Here is a 25,210-nt window from a genome sequence, read left to right on the forward strand (position 1 = left end):
GATGAGGATCAAGAGCAAGGCCAGCGCACACAACCACCACATCAAGGCCATCAGCAGTGCTATTAGGGTGGCGACCAAATCCATGGCGCATGACAATGCACACACACATAAGGACGTGGAGGCATGCACTGTGGCCCTCATGGGTTTGGCCAGCGAGTCTCCGCAATTGTGCGAGGGGCAATCTGCACATGCAGAACAGATGCATGAGTTGAACAATCTTCTCTGCCAGCAGCTGCAGTTGGCCTGAGGGCCAGGTACATGGACCCATTGGCATTGTGTGGGTGGAGGGGGGTATGTGTGCTGGGGAGTTGGTGGGGGGAGGGGGTATGTGTTCTGGGGAGTTGTTGGGAGAGAGGGGTATGTGTGCTGGGGAGTTTGTGGGGTAGTGGGGTATGTGTGCTGGGGAGTTGCTGGGGTGGAGGGTATGTGTGCTGGGGAGTTGGTGGTGGAGGGGGTATGTGTGCTGGGGAATTGGTGGGGGAGGGGAGTATGTGTGCTCAGGTGTTGGTGAGGGAGGGGGGTATGTGTGCTGGGGATGGTGGCGATTTAGCAACATGGCCCCAGTTTTTGTTTTGGTTGGCATCCATGTAAATGTGCAGTCATGGGTCACTCTCTCTGGGATGTTCATGTCCGGGTATGCTCATGATCATCTACAGTGGTTTTGGGGATGGTGAGTGGATTCCTTTCACTTTGCATTTCTGTCTGGTGCCCTGGTTGGAGCAGCTCTTGGGTGTCGGGGTGTAATGCTGCACAGACAATGTGCATTGTGGTTGTCGTGGTCCCATGTGCTATGGTGTTTTGAACAGTGTATGGCCGTCACCTTGTGTGGGTCCAGGTGTGGTGGCCGTGTCCGTGTGTGCCAACTGTACATGATACTGGTGCTGTGATGGTGCTGACTCTGGCTCATGGTGGCATGCAAGGCTTACTGTGGGTATGCCCCCCTTCATTTCTTGTGCTTTGGCATGCATTTCTGACAGGGTTTGTACTCACCCACTATCCATGTGCGTTGTCCTCTGTGCCTCTCCATGTAGGCCAGCAGTGTGCTGTTGCACAGCACCATGGAGTCATGGGTGGGTCCAGGGTAGCGTGCGCAGCAGTGGCTGATGGTGAGTTCTGGGCTATAGGTCATCTGGACATTCAATGAATGAAAATGTTTCCTATTCCGGTACGCTGCCTCATGGTCCCAGTGTGGATCCAGTGCAACATATGTGCAGTCTAGGGCTGCAATCAGGTTGGACACTTGTGCTATCGCATAGAATTGAGCCTTCAGTTCCTTCACCTGTGCCTGGGTGGTGGGCAATGCCATATGTTGGTTCACGTGGCGCAACAGTGCATCCAGCACCTGGCCCAGGACTGCACTTAATGTGGACTGGGCCATGCCATGCATCATAGCTACTTTGTGCTATTAGCGCATGTACTGTACTTACGATAGGTCTATGATAGCACTGTTTGTTGTCGGCACTATTACAGCCGGCGCTATTAGAGCCGGCTGTAATAGAGCTGACTGTAATGGCGCCAGCTGGATTACAGTCATGATCCGGCAGAGCAGTATTGGCAGCGCTAATACTGTTACCGCTGGATTTAAGGGCTACCGCCCAACTCGTGATGAGGCCCTGTGTCTCTTAACGTGAAGGTGTGCTCATGCACCCTTCCTCCACCCGTCAGATTATGGAAAACCGCTTTTTTTACACCTTCTAGAGGACAATGTTTACTGCCATTGTTGGCATTGAAGTAAAAAGTACGGGAAATCCAATACGCGTTTCTCATTTTAATTCAAGCAGTATGTGTTGCCTGCAGTACATACCATATGACCTATTATAATATTCAGCCAGTAGAAAAAAGAGGCAGTATTTGAAAGAGTTTTGCTTTTACCATTACTTTCAAACTCATATTGAGGGCCAGAATGACTAACTGCATGTGTAAACCATAGACCTCCACACATAATGCAAAGTACACCAACTGGTTAATCAAAATGTGGTGATTTTTAGGGTACCAGCTGTTAGTTTTGTGATGGGGAACATGCACTTGATTAATTGTGGTTCTAGATGTTTTCCCTGAACGAGTTGCGCTCACGTGTCAGGCTGGGTGAGCTCAACCTTCACCTCCCACACACATGACATTTTGCAAGCTCAACCACTCACTTTAAGAGTTATGCGGCTCTCCCACCAAATTCTCACCAGCCCAGAACGCTCGCTATGAGGTGGCGCTGTGCGTGACTAATCGATAGGGAACGCACAACCACATCCTTTGATCTTTCTGCACAGGAAGTCTAACAGCAAAACCATTGGTACATCTCCCCTCTCCGCTTACAACAATGGGAGACCACACGGTCTGTCCTCGCCGTGCTTCAGCCTGGCGAACGTTTTCAGTCATGTCTCACTGAAAAAGACTCACTGTGACACTTTGCTGCTTACATTTTATAAATATCAGCAGTGAGGTACACAGCAAGGAACATTGGTTCACTCTGCACAGAAGAACATGGACAAATGAGAGCAATGTATCAGGTAATGTTGCAGCGTTTCTTTTCATTTACATTTTTTTTTTTTTACATTTCAAATTGAAGGATTAATTGCTTTATTTGCTTCATTGACTGTTGGTCTTCCTGCAAACTTCTGCTTGTGCAGTGTTCCTCTCTAGTATGATTCATGATGGTGTGAATGCAATAATAAAATGTAATGTTTGTTTGTTTGTTTGTTTATTTATTTGTATAGCGCTCCTGACCCGGAGGTAAATGGGCGCTTAGGGAAATGGTTACAAGGTGCAAGATATACAGTATGCATTATGCATTTATACAAAGATACATATATACAAAGATACAGTTTACAGGTAAAAACATAATAGGGTGTGGGCAGTATTGTCAGAAATAAGGAAGAATAGATGGAGAGAACTAGTTTTTGTCCAGTAACCAGATAATAACCTGTTTCCTAAAAGGCTGAAAGGACTCGATAGTTTTAATGTTGGGTGGTAGGGTGTTCCAAAGTTGGGAGGCAAGGACCGTGAATCTAGATCCTCCAACTCTTTTCAATGTGAATCTGGGCACTTTTAGGCATAAGGTATTGGAGGAGCTAGTGATTCTGTTAGCAGATTTCATGATGAATTTGTTGGTGTGGTAGGGTGGAGCTAGATGGTTTAAGGCTTTGTAGGTGAGACAGATGGTTTTTAGGTCGATTTTATCTTGTATGGAGAGCCAGTTGCACGATTTTCTTATGGTGGAGATATGCTCTCGCCTGGGGATGTTTAAGGCTGCGCGTAGCGCATTGTTCTGGAGTACCTGTAATTTGTTGATTATCGATTGGTTAGCACCTAGGTATAGACTGTTACAGTAGTCCAATTTAGACTATATAAGAGCCCTGGCCAGCGTGAGGCAGCTGTTGGAGGATAGGAAAGGTCTGTGAACGAAACAGTGAGCAAACTGCTACAACATGTGTCCTCTTTTTTGTAAATAGGGGCTTGTTGGCGGAGGACTGAATACAGAGAGTATAAACTAGGAGGATGACAACTAGCTACCTTTAGCTGTCCACACCGGAGGAGACAAAGAGGAATCTCAAACCATATGTGTGTGCAGGCACACCATCAATCTTTTAACAAATATAAAGAGATGGGAGTCTCAATTTTAACAAAAACATCTCATCTATTTATTTTGTTCAACTCGGTCATAAAACAGACCATTTGGTCACATTTGCAAATCTCAACAACATATAAAAAGATCAAAAATAAAAAGAGACAATTAGTCAACAATTTTAGTCTTGGCATTCATTCACATGATACTTTGTATTATAGGTGATGTTAGTAGCACATGAGTGACTTTTGATTAGCTCATTTATGTTTGCTTTGATTCAAAGCCCCCAGTTCAGTTGTGTCGACATGAGTAAATCTGTTTCCAGCCTCAGCGATTATTTGACAAACCGACTTTTCCTTGTTCTTATACTGGTTAGTCGTGTATGTAAGGCTTTCCTCAGGACACATTAACCCTCTGATTAGAGGATCAAGAATAGCACAAGTTGTGTTGTGGATTGTCTCACAATATCTATAAAACAGAGATATATGTGTCAATGTACACTGAAACAAAAGGATCTGAGCCTTTCATTTTTGTCGAAAATATTTCACTGCATACAAACGTGGTTAAGATCATTTGTTACTCCTTTCAGTCTAATTAGGTGGGCATCATGCTATTTATTTGATGTGATTTCGCTATCTCGATAGTACAGCACTAGTTAATTTCTACAAAAACTGAACGTCTCATTTTTTTATTCTGCATAAAGAGACTACCACTTGACACATTGTTGTGTGCCCCTTTTGTTTTGTTGCTAGATTGAATTGTTACTCCTTTCAGTCTAATTAGGTGGGCATCATGCTATTTATTTGACATGATTTCGCTATCTCGATAGTACAGCACTAGTTAATTTCTACAAAAACTGAACTCTATATATATATATATATATATATATATATATATATATATATATATATATATATATATATATATATATATATATAAACCATAATTTTATATATAGGCTGCTTGCAATTTAACAGATATACAGGCAAGTGCCACATAGCTATTATGGCTCTTAATTGGTCATAGGAATAGTCGCTACTTAGCGCGGCATCTCTTGAATGAGCCATTATTTTCAGACCATGTCACTTCTTGAGTGTGGCTGCAAAAGGAAGACATATCACAGTCTTCAATTATTCCGGTATAATTAAAGAATGGGTATTTATTACGAACCAGAATTACATTGGAAACATATTATGGAACCAGCCTGGTGCAGCGGCTGCTGCTGATCTCCAGGCAGGACGCAGACTACGACTTTTGTGTGGTCTCCAAAAACCAATTGTAGAGTGACACCAGAGCCTAATGGGCGACACAAGAAAAAACACGTGTGGGACCGTGTTTAGTATCAGAAATTTTTAGCCAAACAAAGGGGTGGACGCTCTTATGAGTGTCGATGCACTTACTTGGTGGTGCAGCGACACTTCAGAGCGGCTCGTGTCCGTACATTCACGCCGTGCACAATGGAACTCCAGTTAGGTGTGCGGTCAACGTTGTTAGACTGTACGGTCTTCATTACACGAACGCTTACGTTTGTAAATGCGGTCATGTGACCCAGCCGAGGACGGGATCTGTTCGTCAGTGAGGCGCCAGCTGTGTATCTACACGGCTGCCATCTTGGAATGGACAGGGTGCTGCAATTAGGCATACGGTCGGCAGTGTTAGACCACTCGGTCTTAATTACCTGAACGCTTACGTTTGTAAATGCGGTCATGTGACCCAACCTACGACGGGATCTTTTCGTCAGTGAGGCGCCGGCTGTGTATCTACACGGCTGCCATCATGAAATGGACACAGTGCTTCCAAAAAAAGCCTGTATATTATGCTGAAAGAACCTGGGATCTATTATTGAAAATCGATTATGGTGGAAATAGACGGATGGGATAATTAAAAAATGAAAAATAATAATAAATACAATGAACCAACCGTCGGGGTCATTTTGGGGAGAAACAGAAGATGGGATAGGAAAGGTCTGCTGGCCCTAATCATTTTACCCGTGTAGGCGGTTGCTGAGACAATCGTGTTGGTTTGTCTGGATAGGTTAGTATTGGTGTCAAGATAGAAGCCAAGGATTTTCAAACTTTTAACAATGGGAATGGTGTTGCCATCGATGATGATACTCTTGTAGTTGGGGCTGAGTTTTGCCAGGTTATTGGGTGAACCGACGAGGAGAAGCTCCATTTTCTCATCATTCAGGCAGAGGCAGTGTATGGCCATCCATGCCTGAATGATGGAAAAGATTTAATTGATCCGGACGTAGTCGGCAGTGTAGATGCCTGAGAGGGTGAGGAGTATCTGGGTGTCATCCACATAATTGGTGTAGGTGACACCCAGATGATCCAGTTTGTCAAAAAGTGGCTTTGTAAATATATTGTACAAAGTGGGCGAGACACAGCAGCCTTGAGGCACACCACATGTGATGGGGATCGGGTCCGCTGCCGCTATTGGTGAGAAAACCCTCATGGTTCTGTTAGCCAAAAAGTATTGTATCCACATGACCGCTGGGGAGGAGAAGTGAGCTGTGGATGAAAGATGGTTACAAAGGATTTTGTGATCGACCAAGTCGAAGGCCGCAGAGAGGTCTAAAAGGAGTAGAATAGCAGCGTCACCTTTGTCTTTGATTTCATCAATCTGACTTTTGAGGTCAACAAGGGCCGTTTCAGTTCCATGTTGAGGTCTAAAGCCAAATTGACGTATTCCTAACAGTTGGTTTGACTCCAGGTAGTCCTGGATTTGCAGTTAGGCAACTCTGTCAAGGATTTTTTAGCAGGAATGGGACCTTGGTGATGGGTCTGTAATTAGTGGGTATGGCGGGGTCTAAGGATTGTTTTTTTAAAAGTGGGAGAACCCATGATTGTTTCAGGTTGCTAGGGACTGAGTTAGAAGAGAATGACAAGTTAATTAGTTTGGTGATGAAGGGGGATAGATCGCTGGCTGCGTCTTTTATAATCTGGGCAGGGCAGCTGTTCCCTTTACAATTGGATGGTTTTAGAGATGCTATGATTTTATGCACTTCTGGTATGGTTACCTTTTTGAAGGTAAAGCCTAGGTTGGGGTCGAAAGGCTGTGGTGAGCTAGGGTTAGTAAGCTTATTACTAGTAAGTTGTTGTCGTTTATCCTCTATTTTTATTTGGAGCCCTGTGATTTTATTGGCAAGGGCGTTCTGGATATTGGTGCACCAGGGTTTGTCTTTCGTGCACGTATCTAAGGGTAGAATAGGATTTTCTAATTCCTTTAGTATCTTAAATAGCTCTTTGGTGCATGATCCTGCCTGATTCATCCTAACATTATAGGCCTCATTCTTGGTACGAATTATCTCCTTTTTGTATAGGGAAGATATGTTCATAAGATTGGTTTTATTTTCAGCAGGAGGTACCGTTTTCCATAGTATTTCTAACTTGGCTTTCTTTTTTCTCACTATTTTGAGTTCAGAGGTGTACCAAGAGTTCAGATGTGCTCTAGGTTTTCCTTTGCGCAGTTTCAGTGGGGCGATGCTATCAATGGCCGTGGCCATGGAGTCGTTGAAGGTGTTGATTAGTAGGTTAAGGTCGGCAGTGTCTGGTAGTGCGTTAAGAATGGGGAGGGCCAACGGTATTATGGTTTCAGCAGTGATGTTGCGTTTGTTCCTGGTCAGACAGGCTGGTGCAGTAGGGCCATTTTTATGATCTAGGTTATTGATGTTAATGTCTAATGGGATGAGATAGTGGTCAGTCCAAGCGAGGGGCAGGGGGGCTTTACGTATAATATCGCAGTTGAGAGCCGCTACCCAGTCAATGATTATGCCTCTTTGATGAGTGGATTCAGAGCAGAGTTGTAGGAAGCCATGCTCAGTTAGAATGTTGGCTAAGGAAGAGGCTGGAGCGTCATTGGGTTCATTGTATCCCAGGTTGAAATCTCCCAGGATGATGATTTGTGCTGATGGCTTGGAATTCTCAGCTATTAGCGAGGAGATGTCTTCCTCGAAGGCTTCAGGAGGTCCTGGCGGTCTGTATATTAAGTGAATAGAGATCGTATTTTTGGGAGAAGTTTGCCATTTGATTGTGAGGTGCTTGCATGATTTTAGTGGAGAGGGTGTGATTGATCTGAAGTCTAGCGAGGATTTAAAAATGATAGCTACACCTCCTCCTCGAGCATTAGGTCTGTCAGCTCTGAGGATGGAAAATTTATCAGGAATGGCTAGGGTTAAGTAAGGTCCCGATGCCTCATGTAGCCAAGTTTCAGTAATGGCGAAGAAGTCAATATCGTTAGTTAGGATGATGTCAGCAATTTCAGTGGGGTGGGCAGCAAGGGACCTGACATTTAGTAGAGCTCCTTTAAGGGGGGGGGGTGATTTTGGCTTGTTAAAGGCTATGTCCCCATTAATAGTTTTAGTATTGGGTTTGGCTGAGAGCTTACTGATCCTAGAGGGGAGTCTGGTACCTAATCTACTGTTCTGGGCTGTAAGGATAGGGTTGATAGTAATAGTGTTTCCTGGAGGCTTGGTAGAGGAGGGCTTGGTATTGGGATTGGTATGGTTGGGCTTAATATTGGTATTAGCGCCTCTTGTCCAACATGGGCCACTGGGTCTAGGGTGACACAGAGTTCTGTCAAGGATGGGCATGGCTGGGATGTCGATTAGATAGTCACTGTCACAGGTAGTGTGGTTATGGCCATGGCTGGGTGGGTATGGTGCCACAGTGGGCAGGAAGGGTGTGGGGCAGGGGAGAGGGGAGAGGGGAGTGTCTCGGACATCCAAGTTTGGCTAAGCCATTATTGAAGGCCATGTAATTGTTACCACTGCAAGGTACATTATCCTGCATGACACAGTATGGGAACATGATAATAGTGAGCCAGGTGAGCATGATCTGGCTGTGGTGTAGTCTAGTTAGTGGGCCTATGATAGGCAGATTCGATTGAGGCTGGGTACCTACAAATAGGTGGGATCAGCTTAGGCAAGGCCCCAAATTAGCAGAATCGATTTTCACAGGTGTGTACAAATAATCGGGATCAGCTGTGGCTGGGGGCTGACAAAGTGGGCAGATGACACTTTAGCTAGGTCCGTACAAATAAGTAGATGCATCTTAGGCTAGAGGCTCATACTTAGGCACACTCGGCTTTGGCTAGGTATACACGAATAAACAGCTACAGCTTTGGTAGGTATGCACAAATAATCAGGTTCAACTAGGGCTAGAGGCTGACAGAATAGGCAGGTTCATCTTAGCTGAGTATACACAGATATGCAGATATGATTTAAGCTAGGTATACACGAATAAACAGCTACAGCTTTGGTAGATATGCACAAATAATCAGGTTCAACTAGGGCTAGAGGCTGACAGAATAGGCAGGTTCATTTTAGCTGAGTATACACAGATATGCAGATATAATTTAGGCTAGGTATACACGAATAACCAGCTACAGCTTTGGTAGGTATGCACAAATAATCAGGTTCAACTAGGGCTAGAGGCTGACAGAATAGGCAGGTTCATCTGAGCTGAGTATACACAGATATGCAGATATGCAGATATGATTTAGGCTAGGTATACACGAATAAACAGCTTCAACTTTGGTAGGTATGCACAAATAATCAGGTCCAACTAGGGCTAGAGGCTGACAGAATGGGCAGGTTCATCTTAGCTGAGTATACACAAATGTGCAGATATGATTTAGGCTAGGTATACACGAATAAACAGCTACAACTTTGGTAGGTATGCACAAATAATCAGGTTCACCTAGGGCTAGAGGCTGAAAGATAGACAGGTTCATCTGTGCAGATATAATTTAGGCTAGGTATACACGAATAAACAGCTTCAACTTTGGTAGGTATGCACAAATAATCAGGTTCAACTAGGGCTAGAGGCTGACAGAATGGGCAGGTTCATCTTAGCTGAGTATACGCAGATATGCAGATATGATTTAGGCTAGGTATACACGAATAAACAGCTACAGCTTTGGTAGGTATGCACAAATAATCAAGTTCAACTAGGGCTAGAGGCTGACAGAATAGGCAGGTTCATTTTAGCTGAGTATACAGAGATATGCAGATATAATTTAGGCTAGGTATACACAAATAAACAGCTTCAACTGTTTGGTAGGTATGCACAAATAATCAGGTTCAACTAGGCTAGAGGCTGACAGAATAGGCAGGTTCATCTTAGCTGAGTATACGCAAATATGCAGATATGGAGATATGATTTAGGCTAGGTATACCTGAATAAACAGCTTCAACTTTTGCTAGGTATGCAGAAATAATCAGGTTCAACTAGGGCAAGAGGCTGATAGAATAGGCAGAGTCATTTAAGTTGAGGATGCATTAGTATGCATAAATGATTAGGCTAGGGGAGAACAAAAATGTAGTTTCAGCTAAGGCTAGAGGCTCACAATTCGCTGTGGAGGTGCATACAGGTGGGCTAAATAAGCCGTAGCAGAGGGTTGAGCAGATAGGTTGGGAAGTGTACCTGCTAAGGATTGTTGTTGAGGTCACTTTACCCAGTTCAAGAGTGGCATGTGTTGGCAGGCTGGATCTAGGATGTGATAGTGGCTCAGGACGTGGTGGGAGCAAGTCGAGAGAGATAGTGTGAGGAGAAGGTGGTGAAGGTGGTGCAGAAGGTACAAAGACAGTGGGACTGGGGGGGAAATGCTGAGAAGAGTGAACAGCTGTACAGTGGGGGTGCGCTAGGACTGCAAGGGGCGTGAGGTGGTCACGGCAGGTGGTTGGGCCGTGGAAGAGTGTGTGCAAGCACTTTGGGGTGGGAGATGGTTTTTAGGAGTGGTGCTGTGGACATGGGTAATGAGGCAAGTTAAACATGCAGGGTTGCACAAGTATACAGAGTTATCAGAGTCTTATGGCTATTGGTCGTAGCGATATATCAGCGGCCGTCCGTCTTGGTGCTTCCTCTGTGCACTGTTGGATACTCCTGGTGGTGATAGTTCCGAGGGGGGCATAACTTCAAGGCGAGCGGCGTGGTAGGCTGTGGACAGGCTCGCCCGGAACAGGAGCCTGCCCTGAGCTGAGTACCTTTGGCTGTGGGCCGGCTCTCGCCTGCCGGCGAACAGTGATTGGTTAAGGGCTCTGGCCCAGCCAATCCGGATGCAGGCAGAAGTTCTTGCTGGTGTTGCAGATAGGCATTAGCAAAGGGCGGCCAACTTAGCCTGTGTTTTTTCCTCGTGGGCCTTAATGGAGAAAATGCAAAAGCGGCCCAAGAGTGGGGCACTGATGCAATATTCAGTGCATAGAAATAAATAATCAATATGCCCAAAAAGTATGGGCTGTGATTGCGTGATGCTGCGCCGCTTTCCGTGTGAGGGTAAAGGAGCCCAGGGTACCCAGCAAAGAAGCCTGGGCTTACCTGAAGCACTCCGGTGCTTCCTGGGATGAGGCACTGCTCCGGCAGTACCTCTCCTGCAGCGGACTGCTGGATCTCTAGGTTTTGTATGTGTGAATCGCTAACACTGTGTTACTGAGCAAGATAACAGTCCCCAGGAATGTTTAATCATACATAAATAATTTTCTAGCGATGTCTGTGCATGAGCTTCTCCTGCAATTCTGGCTCAACTGTGCCCTCCAACTGAGTAGAGTCCCAGATGTCGCCATTTTGTTTTAGCTACATCTTAACTTTGAAGTTGCCCTAATCAGTGTATATGGTCCATGTATACAAATACTTTAATGTCAAAATGGATGTTTTGAAAAATGAAATGAGTAACAAGCCCAGTGTGCATTATGTGCTTAGTGATTCAAACATAAAACAAAGATTTAAATATTGGTGGTCATTCTTATGTTCCCAAAATTCTCTTTCATGTTATAGAAAGCTGCCAGGAACCCACATTTGTACTATGTGCCCCTTTCTCATAGGAGTAGTTCAAAAGAATACAATGGGAGTGTACCAGAATTGTCTATCTTGGAATGATAAACATCTATCCAAAATTAATTGAAATGGTTATTCTAGGTTTTAAGAAGGTGCTTTGTTCAGATAGATAAGTGTAAAGGTCTAATTATGACTACAATATATACTGAAAGTGGTCATTAGAAATTAATATTGTACATCCTTAAAAAGAGCCAACCTACAATGTGTGTACAATTAAATAATGTAATTGTATATACAACCCACACTGCCGCCTGAAGAGCCTATTCTATACATGTCCCCCATCAATTCCCCCCTTTATGGACAACGTGCCCTCGGGGTGATTGTGGCATTCCTGCAGGACACACACGACATACATGTATGTCTCCAAATGCTAGAACAGGCCCCACCTGCGTGGATGTTTCTGTTTCTGCTACTCTCTTTTTACTTTTAACAATAAAAAGCACTGCGCTCGCATTACCCTTCCTTCTAGATTTCAGAGTTTTTTCCCCCATGGGTCTAGAAAATGTGTACCTGACAACATGCCTCTCGCCACAAAGAAAGAGAGACAGACTTAGGAAAAGAAAGAGAGAGACAGAGGGAGAAAGAGAGTGTAGAGAGAGAGGACATACTAGTCCAGCATTTGATATATGTTATTGTGATATATACCGCGCATTTCGCTGGCATTTTCATACCAGGTACAGCGGAAATGGCCCAAAATGTCGCCCTCACAATTGCGAAGGCCGAAATGCACAACTGTTTCTTTTTTAAACATTCCCCTTTACACAACATATATATGTGGGGGTGTGGGATATTATAGAAGTATGGAGGGCCTGCAGGGGGTCTCTCTATCTATGTTGTGTAAAGGGGCAGTGATCACATCGATCCGGGTACAGCTAGCGTAAATGAACAAAATGGCGGTGACGCATGTATATAGATCATGATGGTATAACAAGTGGGCCGATTTATTGCATTTAAAATACATATGGGGAGAATGTTGCACACAATAGGCCCGATCCATGGAATATTAGCCCGGTTCACGTGAATTTGCACTGCTGAAAGGTGACTTTGCACTTCCAACACAAACCCACTGTGCAAAGTGTATTTTTCCCGTGCAAAGTCATTTTGTACTGCAAAAATGAATATGCGCTGACTTTGCCCAGACTTTGCACAGCAAAAATACACTTTGCACGGTTCCATGAATCAGGGATTGTGTCGGCAGTGCAAAGTCACTTTGAACCGGGCAAATATTCCATGAATCGGGCCCAATATGTATGCACTCAAGGCCTGATTCACGAAATGTGTTTTAAAGTTATATCACCAGGATTTACACTACACCTTTGCATGGCTTCCAGGCACACTGGTGGATATAAGTTGGTAAGGTTAGTTTATTGGCGAAAGAAGGGAAATTGCTAAATGCCATTGCTGTTATGTTATGTTGATTTGTACCACGCACCGCTACCACCCCGGGGCAGTCTCCAGCTCAAGAAGGGGTTGTGTAGCGTTCCGAAGTTTGGCACATGTTGGAATAAATACCATGAGCGGCGAGGTTTGCAAGTGGTGTGTCTGAGTAGAGACATTGAAAATGTAGTGGGTATGATATGATATGATATGGCGTTTGTAACGTGCCTATATACAAGTGTTTCAAGGCGTGACGGGACAAGAAAAGGGGAATAGGGGGAGGACAGAGGCAACGATCTTAGTAGGCCAAGTGACATTGAGATCATGCAAGTGCAGGGGACGGGGGGCGGGGAAAGTGCCAGGGGAAAGGGGAGGGGGCAGTGCTGTACATGAGATCTAACAATAACAAGAAGTGCGCCCAGCAGGTGGCAGGTGCAAGGGTATGTGCACACAGCAGGTGTCCAAAAGTGCAGGTAGTGGGACTGTAGGGTTACAGATACAGACGCAAGTGCAAGGGTTGCGAGTAGGGACGTGGGTCTGAAATCAGAGGGTAGCCAGGTAACGAGTGCGGTATCATATAGGAAATCAGCAGGTGTTACGTTAGCATAGGTTGCCATGTGATATGAGGGATCCGACATATAATCCTAAATCATATAGCACAGGGGCCAGTGTGCAAGTTGTAGAGTGGTGCGGGCAGGGGCAGTGTGGAGCACTTTGCGGTGGTAAAGCAGGCTGGAATTCCGTGGGACAGTGTGGGAGCAGAAGTCACTTTGTAGTAAGTGTTACGCAGTGGTGGCATGGTGAAGGGCAGTCAATCCCTGAATATCTGGCTAAAGCTCAAAAGCAGAGCTCATACCATGATCTCTGGTTCGAGCTGATGTCTAGGACGTAATGTCATAAAGCTTCTGGTGGCTGGGTGGCGCCTTTGCTCCTGTAGCACCTCTTGTAAAGTCAGGTCTTCAGTGTTTTCCTGAAGGTAAAGTGGTCCTCTTTGGTGTTCCAGGGAGAGTGGTGCGATTCTGCATTTCCTCAGCCTGTTCCCGGATAACAAGCGGCATAAGAATGTGTGCATTGCAGATGCGCAAATTCAGATGCTTTTGCCTGCTCCTCCATGTTCATTTTTGCAAACCAGTGGGTGTAGGGTTCGTTGCTAGGTATTTCAGAATAGCTTCCCGACTCAAAAACAGGACACGTTATGAGATGTGTCAAAAAAGACATTTCAATCTACCTGTTTGGAACAGAGACAGGTGGTCCAGCAATGCATAGAAGGGTCATTTCACACCCACTGTGCATGTTTCCATAACCCCCATAGCAGCAGCATGAACAGCTGATGTCCTGTTTGCATTTCAACACTTCAAACAGGGCTGTGAATGGTTTAGTTTTTCCACATTTCACAATGACAGGTCCTTCACTCGCAGCTCTGACTGATTTGTTTGGCTCACCTTATGAATGGACCCAACTCATGGGCATCACAAAACTGACTTTTGTCTCCTCTGACCTGTTTGTCTAGACTCTAGAAGGACTATTGACAGTCTGGGCGGCCTTAAGCCAAACGCCAAGACTGATAATCTTCTCTAAAGTTTCATAAACAAAGTTCCATAGATCAGAAAAAAATCGTAAAAGTGGAAGGGAATGAAACATTCTTTAAATCAGCAGTAACATAAACTTCTAAACAGTAGAGGCCCAAGAGGGAAACCAGGCTGAAAAAGAATCCTGGGCCCAGCGGTATATAAACTTGCAGCCTGATGGCTGTTTATAGGACATAATAATGTGTATTTGTATGGTACTTACTGTACTTAAAGCTCAAAACATGCAGCTTCAAGCATATTGGTGCTGCCAGTGGGGCAACCAGCTGTTCCCTATGGGCCCGAATTAATATCTTCCCAGACCAGCCTCCAAAAAAGCGCTTACAAAGAACTTTGAATGATACTTTTATCACATAAGGTTGCCTTTTATTTATCTCCGAAGGATAAAAGGCTGAGCTGACGTAATGAAATATGGAATCGGGACTGCTGGAATGATCTCCGCGGCAGGGTCCTAGACCCAGTGAGCTTTCCCACCGGTTTGAAAAATGCTTGCCTCTGTTCACACATTCCACCATTGAGGTCTCATGCTAAAATGTCTCCATGGGCACCAACATATAATCGTGCAGAATGTGGTGTCAAAGGTCATCAGAAGACAGTTAAGCACAAGTTGCGAGCCTTTGCAACAAATTCACTAAATAACTAGACTGCCCTCCACCCACCCCTCCCCCACGTCAGAAACCAACTATTCAAAAACATAAGAGCTGGTCACCAATCAAAAAAAAAAGTAGAAAAGAGGTATAGAATAGTAAAACTTCCAAATAAATCCCTTTGCTAAACCCGGGCATGGAGACATAATCCAAAATAAAACCGACAAAAAAGGGATAGTGAGATGAAAGAAGAAAAGATGTAGCTGTTTACAACAACAGATGCTTCTGACCGGGCAAATACAACGAAGGGTCAACGGGGCGATCCCAGAGCTCCTATCATCTCAGCTGAACGGAATCAATCTCCTGTGGGCAGGGCCTGACTATCAGACAAGGATATCCCTGAGGAAGACCAAGGAGGCTCCAGCACCCTCTGCGACTAACTAGCAAAACTGAAGCCAGGTGTGGACTGGGAACCGCAAGAGGCCCTCGAAAAATAAATGTTCAAAGTGGCCCATATTACACATTTTCAGAAAGCCCAACGCTTTTCCTATGAGAACATTGGGAAATAAAGTAAGTTACCAACCACACAAAAGAGGCTTGGCGTGCAGAAGTCCACCGGGAAATCTCCAGAGTCTCCTATGGGCCAGTCTACCCCTCCCGGTGCAGAGGCCTACCGGGAAATCTCCATAGTTTCCTATGGGCCATTCTACCCCTGCCCAGGGTGCTAAGGCCCACCGTGAAATCTTCATAGTTTCCTATGGGCCAGTCTATCCCTCCCGGTGCAGAGGCCTACCGGGAAATCACCATAGTTTCCTATGGGCCAGTCTACACCTGCCGGTGCAGAGGCCCACCGGGAAATCTCCATAGTTTCCTATGAGCCAGTCTACCCCTGCCCAGGGTGCTAAGGCCCACCAGAAAATCTCCATAGTTTCCTATGGGCCAGTCTACCCCTGCCGGTGCAGAGACCCACCGGGAAATCTCCATAGTTTCCTATGAGCCAGTCTACACCTGCCCTGGGTGCAGAGGCCCACCGGGAAATCTCCATAGTTTCCTATGAGCCAATCTACACCTGCCCTGGGTGCAGAGGCCCACCAGAAAATCTCCATAGTTTCCTATGGGCCAGTCTATCCCTGCCGGTGCAGAGGCCCACCGGGAAATCTCCATAGTTTCCTATGAGCCAGTCTACACCTGCCCTGGGTGCAGAGGCCCACCGGGAAATCTCCATAGTTTCCTATGGGCCAGTCTACCCCTGCCGGGGCAGAGGCCCACCAGGAAATATCCATAGTTTCCTATGAGCCAGCCTACACCTGCCCTGGGTGCAGAGGCCCACCGGGAAATCTCGATAGTTTCCTATGGGCCAATCTACCCCTGCCGGTGCAGAGGCCCACCGGGAAATCTCCATAGTTTCCTATGAGCCAGTCTACACCTGCCCTGGGTGCAGAGGCCCACCAGAAAATCTCCATAGTTTCCTATGGGCCAGTCTACCCCTGCCGGTGCAGAGGCCCACCAGGAAATATCCATAGTTTCCTATGAGCCAGCCTACACCTGCCCTTGGTGCAGAGGCCCACCGGGAAATCTCGATAGTTTCCTATGGGCCAATCTACCCCTGCCGGTGCAGAGGCCCACCGGGAAATCTCCATAGTTTCCTATGAGCCAGTCTACACCTGCCCTGGGTGCAGAGGCCCACCGGGAAATCCCTATAGTTTCCTATGGGCCAGCCTACACCTGCCCTGGGTGCAGAGGTCCACCGGGAAATCTCCATAGTTTCCTATGGGCCAGTCTACCCCTGACTGAAGCTGCATCATCATTGGGTATTTTAACTGCAGCACATTTAGGTAAATCCATTTTGCTGGTCCTCCTACTTCTGTCTCAAAGAGGATTGTGTCTTCTTTGAACAATTTAGGGTGTTATTACAAAGCTTCAGCCATTATTTGCTCACGGGCGGCATCCATCTTATTCCAGGTATTGCTATCATATCCCCAGTCCTTTGCAGTAAATTATCACGTTTTACATAACACTTAATGTCCAATTCCAACTACTCCCCAGCACTGATAATAAGAGTAAACATTTTTCCTGCTTGGACGGTTGACGGGCTTAGCAGGCCCTGCCAAGCGTCAAACCTGTGCCTTAAAGGGCAAACACAGGTGTCTGGTGCAGGTGCTTAACTAAAAGAGATATCTCACTGGCGTACAAGGCGAGGTCCTACCCCCATATGCAGGTAGAGCCATCAGAGGTGTTATTCTTTGACTCCCCTTAAATTAAAGGGCACTTGAGCTTGTAGTGCTGTAGAAGCGGGTGGGGGGTCTGCTCGGGGCAGGTTGTTAAGAGGGGGGGTTACTACTATTTACCAAGGCCTGACAGAGCTACTGAACCCCAATATTGATGAAAATCAACATGAAATTGCACAATCAAGGAAAAAAGCATACTTTCTTAAGGTACATTGTTGATGGTATGGTATGACTCCGACCTAGCTACACTTAAACATAAGTGTAGGGCGGCTGAGAGTAAATGGAGGGCTTCTTGTTCATCCTGACAAACTGGCCTGTTGCCTACTTCAAAGGCAATACTGTCTCTCTGTCCTCACCAAGAAGAGAGTCCACATTCAAGCTTGTGTCTCTGCGGCATCTAACAACTCAGCCGAACTCTTTAAAATCTGCAAGGAGGTGGCCAACCCTCCTGCAGTTTCTTCCCCTCCTGTTGCCACCCAGGCTCTTTGCAATTACCTTGCCTCTCACTTTATCTCAAAAACCCAGGACACCCTGTCCAACCTCTCCTCCCCTCTCTGTCTTTGCATGCTGACCCTCCTTCAGCCTCACCCATCCTCTTTCTCATCCTTTCCTCTTTTCTCCCCTGATGAGGTCGCTAGACAAGTCCGATCTATGAAAGCCTCATCAAAGCAGGTTCATCCCTGTTCCTCTAAAACCATCAAGGACCACATTGATACCCTCGCTCCGTCCATTGCTGAGTTCTGTAACCACTCCTTTGCCTCAGGATCCTTCCCCTCCCCTCTGAAGCACTCCCTTGAGCATCCTCTTCTCAAGAAACCTACAGCTGATCCTTCTTGTCCCGCTAACTATCGCCCAATTTCCATTTAACCCTTTCCTGACAAACTCCTTGAAAAGCTACCCATCTTTCAGCTTAACCTTCATTTAGATTCTGTTGGCAGTCATCATGACCACCAGTCTGGCTTCAGATCGTCCAGAAGCATGGAAAATACTCTTTTGAAAATCTGTGAAGATCTGCTATCAAAGCTTGACTCTAACATTCCCTCTGTCCTCATCCTACTCAATCTCTCTGCCTTTGACACAGTCAACCATACCATCCTGCTCAACCATCTCTGTGACAACCTGGGCATCACCGATCAGGCTCTGGCCTGGCTGACCTCTTTCCTCTCTGATCGACCCTCCCAGGGCCAACTTGGGTCCTTCCTATCATCTATCTCCCTCTCTACCCATGGTGTTCCCCAGGGGTCTAACCTATCGCCTGGCTTTTCAACCAGTACCGGGCAACTCTTACCCACTGCATTGCCTTTTTCTGCTCCAATTTCCAGTGCTATGCTGACAACACTCCACTCATTTTCAGGCTGCCCTCTGCCACCTCCTCTCCCACTCTCATCTCTGATTGCCTAACTACCATTCAAGATTGGTGTGCCGTCTACGATATTTGTCTGAATGCCAGCAAGACAGAGATCCTCCTCATCGGCACACCTTCACCCTCCTCTCCCCTCACTCTCTGGCTGGCCTCCCTTGGCACTCTCCCCACCCCTACCTGTGAGGCTAAGAACCTCAGGGTCATCTTTGACTCCACACTTTCTTTCTCTGCCCACATCTCTGATGTCTCTAAAAAGTCAAACTTCCTTCTGCACTTCCTCAGAGGTACTCTGCCTTTCCTCTCCTTCCCCAGAGGTTCATGGTCTCCCAATCTCTCGTTCTCTCTAGGTTGGACTATTGTAACAGCCTCTTCCGAAATCTACCTGCCTCTACTCTCTGCCCTCTGCAACTTATCCAGAACAGGACCGCAAGACTTGTCCTTGGCCTCGAGCCCTGGGATTGTATCTCTCCAGCCCAGAAATCTCTCCATTGGCTCCCAGTGGATGCAAGGATTAAATTCAAAACCATCTGCATTGTCCATAAGGCTTTCTGCGGCCTGGGTCCAAAATCCCTTCAGCTATCCCTCCACAAATACCTCCCTTCTCGAGCTCTTCACTCCTCTACCTCTAAGTCCCTAAGGGTAACTCATTTTTCAAAGAAATGAGCTGTGGGTAGATCTCTGTCTTTTCGGCTGGGGCCTCTGTCTTGAACAGCCTCCCTGCCACTCTGAAACTTGAGTAGAACTATCTCTGGCTCCGGAAGCAACTCAAGACCTTCCTTTTTGCTTCTGTCTTTGCACCCCCCACCCCTGCTTATCTGTTCTCCCTCGGCACTGTGCACCTGGCCTACCCTCTGTCTTCTGGGCCCATGTACCTGCTCACCCTGCCACCCTCCCACACTGCCTCCGCCCACCCTCTGCACTGGGGCATGTATCTGTACCCATACAGCCCCCCTTTTTTCTTCCTGCACTTTTCAGACATACCCTGTCTGCCACATTAAACCCAGCACTTGCCACTTGCTGGCTGCACTATCACTGTTTGGTGCCTGTTATTTATTTATTATTAAATATCTGTTTTTCTTCTTTGCTGCGCACTTTCCACTTCTCCCACCATGCCCTTTTCCCGACTCCCTGTCCTATGCACTTGAACGTTCTCAATGTCACTCGGCCTACTAAGTTCAGTGTTTTGTTGTCCCCTGTTTCCTCTCCCTTGCCTTGTTGCGCTCTGAAACACTTGTGTACGAGCGCAATATAAATAAAATATTAATATCAATATCAATGTTAAAGAGTAGCCCAGAAAAACGTGTGGTCAGTAGGAATTTTAAATATCCCAAAAAAGATGAACAGCCATTTAAAAGTAATTTTTCCTGTTTTAACATAAAATGTTGATCCTTTGTAACAACCCACTGACTGTAGAAACGTGGAAAAGGCACAGTTTACTTTCGGCGATTTTCATCCCATTTTTCCCGCTAGCACCAAAGATTTGAAAGGAGCCCTTGGCGTTGTGAATCCAAGCCCTTATTTTGCAGATGCCCTTCCTGCAGCTGGGATTAATTACTGATTTCAATTGTTTGCAATCACAAGCAGAATAACTACAGCAAAGGCAGACAAAACACAGGGACAGTGTTAGGGCCTTTCAACCTTTTCAAACGAAAGGGGCATCAAGCCTCAAGAGGGGACCCAACAACTGCCTGCTTGTTGCCAGTCAGCAGTCTAGAAACACGGCAATATATCCCTTCATATATTACTTGCCTTCTGGGGCTCATAGTGTGCGCATTGAAACGCTCGCCTTACAAGCTGCATTGCTTGGAACCCGTCCATTCCTCACTTCATTTGGGGAAAATAGAAGTATTATCACCTTGTTGCCTTTCAACAGTGGTTCCTCCACACCAGTCACTTGCTTACAAAGAAGGAGTCATTGCTATTCAGCGGGCATTCAGTGTTTCAGCTTCCTGCTGGCTCGCCGTCTTGTGATAATTGGCGGCTATTAACCTTCTCTTTATCTCCATTATAATGTGTGCCCCCCACGGGCGGCTCAGACTTCTTTCTGCTCTAAGAAAGGGGCGGGGGGGGGAGGCAACCATCATGGTGAAATGGGCACCCACACATCTTCAGTCGGGCCTGAGCAAACATGCTTGCTTCTGAGCGGAATGTGATTATGGGTGTCTGACCTTTAAGGCACACGATGGAAGCCTGTTATGTCTTGCTACAAGGAAAATATATACTCAACCGCCCTACCTGGCATATAGATCAATAACATATCTAAACGCAGCCATGTCAAGGTTCCTGTGAGAATGAATACTCAGAGGAGTCCAGTGATACACATCATTAGAGTTCTGTCTGCTGAATACATGAACTTTCGAACATCTATGTTGCCTATGCAAATATTAGCCGGCACGGTATGAATCCCTGTAACATAACATAACATAACATAACATAACATAACATAACATAACATATGCTCGCTCCAGAAACATTCAGCTCAAATAGTTGTCTAATCATTCACAATGTGGCTTATTTTCAACTGCACATAGGTTGTTTGGCAGCATCAAAATCCCAGAACTAATTACAAATCAAATATTTTATTTCAACCTGCATCTGCAGAAAAAGTAGACTGTCATTCTGGAAGGGGGTAAATCAACGGTTCCACCGTAATAGGGAGCAAGTTCTAGAAAATCTCAAAAAATAGTTCTTAGTATTTCAGTGTTATGGTCATTTCACTGAAGTTCTGATGTAAGCCAAATCAAAATTCTAGAAGCCAACAAGGAATTATATTGGGAAATATTTGGATTTATTCAATTAGTTACAGAAAGAAAGAAAAAAACATATATCAACAGCACATGTGGGGATTGGTACTCACAAAGAAAAGGAGAAAACATATTAGGACACAATTCAACCAAATCACACTTAAGCAAGTAAATAATATCCAAACAGAAGAAAAGTTAGGGACAAGACAAAGTGTGAAAAAAAACAATTTGGAAAAGAAAAGGAGAATTTTTTTAAAAATGTAGAAAAAGAGTATAGGGACAGGAAAGAGTGTATTCTTTCTCTTTCTAAACTTGTAATTACATATGCAGGTCATATCTATTCCACAGAAAAGCCTTATGGGAAACCTTGGCGCGTGCCCCGATGGAATGGAACGATATTAATGCGATGGGAACATTGAGATGCAATGTTTTTTAGCGAACAAACTGAGAAAGAAATTGACATATTTTCCGTCCAATGAAAAGATGAACGGAATATTCCTTAAATGTTAACCGGTAACTTTATGGCTAATTAGTATTTTTGTGTGACCAAGTTACATTGCATATGCCATTTACAAGTAAATGGAAAAAATAAAATGAAGCATGATTGAACCTCCAAAAAGACACTAGACCATCAATATTTCACCACGCAAAGTCTCAAGAAGTAGGCGTGATTATATACAAGTATTCCGCATAGGGGCGACTCGCCCATAGGGTGCTCCAGAGTGCCAAACCCCTCATTTTCCACCTCTCACATGCTAGCCTAACAAAATAAAATGGGTTATTTGTTTGTTTGCGTTACCTAATGCAAAACACACAAGGCAAATGTGGTCTCTGCATATGCGAAGAATCTAAACATATTTAGATTATTTGCACGTGCAAAGATTCTTAATGTCTTTCATGGGGTTTTACATGGGCCAGGGTTAGAGGCTGTCAGGGCCCATATAGACCACCCTAAAAGGCAATAGGGAGACCATGCCCGAGGTCACCTCACTGATTTCCCTGATCGGTTGCTGGAAATCTGACCCATGAGAGGAAAGAAATGCCTCTGGGCCCCTTCCTTCTCTCCCAGCTTGTTTTAGGCCGAGGCCAGACTGCTGATTCCACCCCATCATTTTCAGATCAGGAGGAGGGAGCATAACGGCATGCTCCTCTACAGTGACTGCTGCTGCCCGAAACTATGCAGAAGAAAGGCACGTTTATGTGTGTGTGTGCGTGCGTGCGTGCGTGCGAGAGAGAGAGAGAGAGAGAATGAGAGAGAGAGAGAGAGAGAGAGAGAAATGAAAGAGAGTGCGCATTTTTATATGCCGGTGTTAAAAAGATGTGGAAATGATTTATGTTCAAGCATGTGTGGGTTGTAGTGCTCGAATGAAATGGATTCTTTGCAGGGGCGTGTGTGTATGTGTGTGTGATGTGCTGAGTGAACAGAGTGAAAGGCTGGGCTATAAGGGCGTTTGTGAAGAGAGGATCCAGTCCAGGGCTTCTCTGGGTGATTGGTGGGTGATACACACAAGCAAGGACAAGTTCTCAATGTGTCATGACATGGCAATATTAATTACATTATGGGCAAAAACTGTGCATGTGTTCTTGTGTGGCGGTACTGGGCTGTAGTGGTGCAGCTTGCATGGACATGTATTCCTAAAATGACATGGGCAATGTTACTGGCATTATTGGCAAAGACAATGTGAGTGTACTTACATGGTCTACTGGCCTATAGTGGCGCCACCTGTGTGGGTGTTTTCATACAGTTGCATGGCAATATTGATGGAATTATGGGCACAGGCAAAGGGAGCCTATAATGACAAAGCCTCCATGGGCAGTCTTTCATAAAGTAGCACGGCAATATTGCTAGCATTATGGATAAAACTAATGTGAATTTTGTTTGGTGGAGAAACTGGCCTATAGTGGCACAGCCAGCATGGATATGTTTTCATACAATGGCATGGCAACATCACTAGCAGTAAGGGCAAAACCAATAAGAATGTTCTTAACTAAGATAATGACATATAGTTGCACAGCCTTCGTGGACATAATTTTAAACAACTGCATGGTAATATTAATAGTAATTTGGGTAAGTCAACATGAGCTTGACATGATTTTATACAGTGGCATGGTACTATTACTTGTATTATGGGCACTGCCAATTACATGGGGGTACTGTCTAATTGTGCCACAGCCAGCATAGGCATGCTTTCTTAATGTGGGACGACACCATAAGTGGCATTATGGGCAAAGCCAAAGTGACTCTTCCTATGTGGGAATACTGCCCTATATTCACACAACCAGAATAGACAAGTTTGTGATACACATTGGGGTGTATTGTGTGCAAAAGCATCATGAAAATGCACTGTAAAATGCTCCTTGACATGTATTGGATTTGTTCATGTATGACCCTAACAAATAGATTTTTACCCAATTTTGTTTTTAAAAAGTGTTCTGTAAAATGCACCATTTTAATATATTATTTTACAAAATGCTTGAGCGGGAAACTCCTGAACCCTCTATGATTAGTTTGGGCCCCCTCACTATGCATTCATCAGAACTATTGACTCCCCTCCAATGAAAACATTCACCAGCCGATACTGTGCCATAAGATGGCGGCCACTGGACACATTAGCTATTAGCTGGCACTGAAGGGCATCATTGGGACGCGCGAGACTGTGCTTGGCTTATTATGGCAGCAAATGGACATATGGGACGTTAATTGGCATTGGATGCCATTGCTGGGGGCTTTTGGGGATGTGCTTAATGTATGATGGCAGTCACGTAACATGTGAGACTTTACTTAATGTGATGATATTACAGATGAATTTCAGGCTGTGTTTGGCAGATGATGATAGCAACTGGGCATATGACGACACCTTCTCTATGAGGCATTGGATGGAATTAGTAGGGCTTTGCGAATGATGAAAACACCCACATGAGTGAGGCTGCATCTCACGTGTGCTTTCCAGTTTTTGTTTTTTTGTCAGCTCTTTTTTGTTAACAGCTACAGGGTTTTTTCCCTCCATGCGTCCTTGCCCGTTCCCTCGTGATAGCTACGTGTTCTGACATAGGGACGGCGCCTCACTGCACTGGCTTCCTTTCTTCCAAAACCCTTTTGCACTCTCTCCCTATATGTTTGCTCCTTTTCGAGGTATCCGTATAAAATAATGAAATAAAAAACAGAATGGTAGATATGTTCGAATTTCGGCTGTACGAAACCTACATACAGCCGAAAATTTCGAAAACATCTACCATTCGGTTTAATTACAGTGAACAAGGGGGTTCACTGTAATCGCGTTGGGGATTGCAGGGGGTGTCCCCAGCGACCCACGTAATAAACTTTAAAAAAAATGTTTTTTACAAAAAAGGTCCATGCAGCATTGGTTCCAATGCATGCAAGTGACGGGAACTGTTGTTGCAGAGGGATGGCGGAGGCGGCAGCACACAGCGAAGTTTGCCACCGAAGTAAGGGGGTGGGGTGGGTAGTCAGAAATGTCGTAAATATCTCTGCAACAGAGTTCAACATGGGAGACAGCTGTGGGTATCTGGCGGCAGGTAGTTCGGCAAGCGAGGCTGGACGGATGGCTGCAAGCTGGCCTACACAGCGGCTAGGATTCAAGAATCGTCTCTGTGCTGGTTGGCAGATCTGGAAGGCTGGTTGCGGCATCTGGGATGGATTTAGTGACTGAAGTGTGACAACTGTCAATGGTGCAACCTGTCACGGTTGGTGGACTCGACTACCTCTAAAATTTCCTTAAAAGATGGATATTGGTTGATGCTTGTTGTGGCACTCCTCCTACCATATTCGCAGGGCTCGTGCCATCCTTTAAGACGGATGGCCCAAAGCAGAGGAGAGTATTTGCAGGCAAAGGCCTTGTCCTTTGGTCAGAGACTCTCTGGCACTCCCCACCTAGGAAGCTTGCTGGCAAAACTTAGCAGGGCATGCTGT

At 45.4% G+C, this 25,210-nt stretch overlaps 1 protein-coding gene across 1 annotated transcript in view; it reads left to right on the forward strand.

The window, feature by feature from the left end:
• The first annotated feature begins 2,260 nt into the window (after positions 1–2,260).
• Positions 2,261–25,210, forward strand: part of IL21R (interleukin 21 receptor) — a 325,610-nt gene continuing 302,660 nt past the window's right edge. Inside the window, exon 1 of the mRNA XM_069647188.1 lies at positions 2,261–2,504. The gene's annotated coding sequence lies outside the window, so the exon portion shown is untranslated. The remainder of the gene's footprint in view (positions 2,505–25,210) is intronic.

The sequence above is a fragment of the Ambystoma mexicanum genome, chromosome 2q (assembly GCF_040938575.1).
Source record: "Ambystoma mexicanum isolate Mex_15411 chromosome 2q, UKY_AmexF1_1, whole genome shotgun sequence".
Classification (NCBI taxonomy): domain Eukaryota; kingdom Metazoa; phylum Chordata; class Amphibia; order Caudata; family Ambystomatidae; genus Ambystoma; species Ambystoma mexicanum.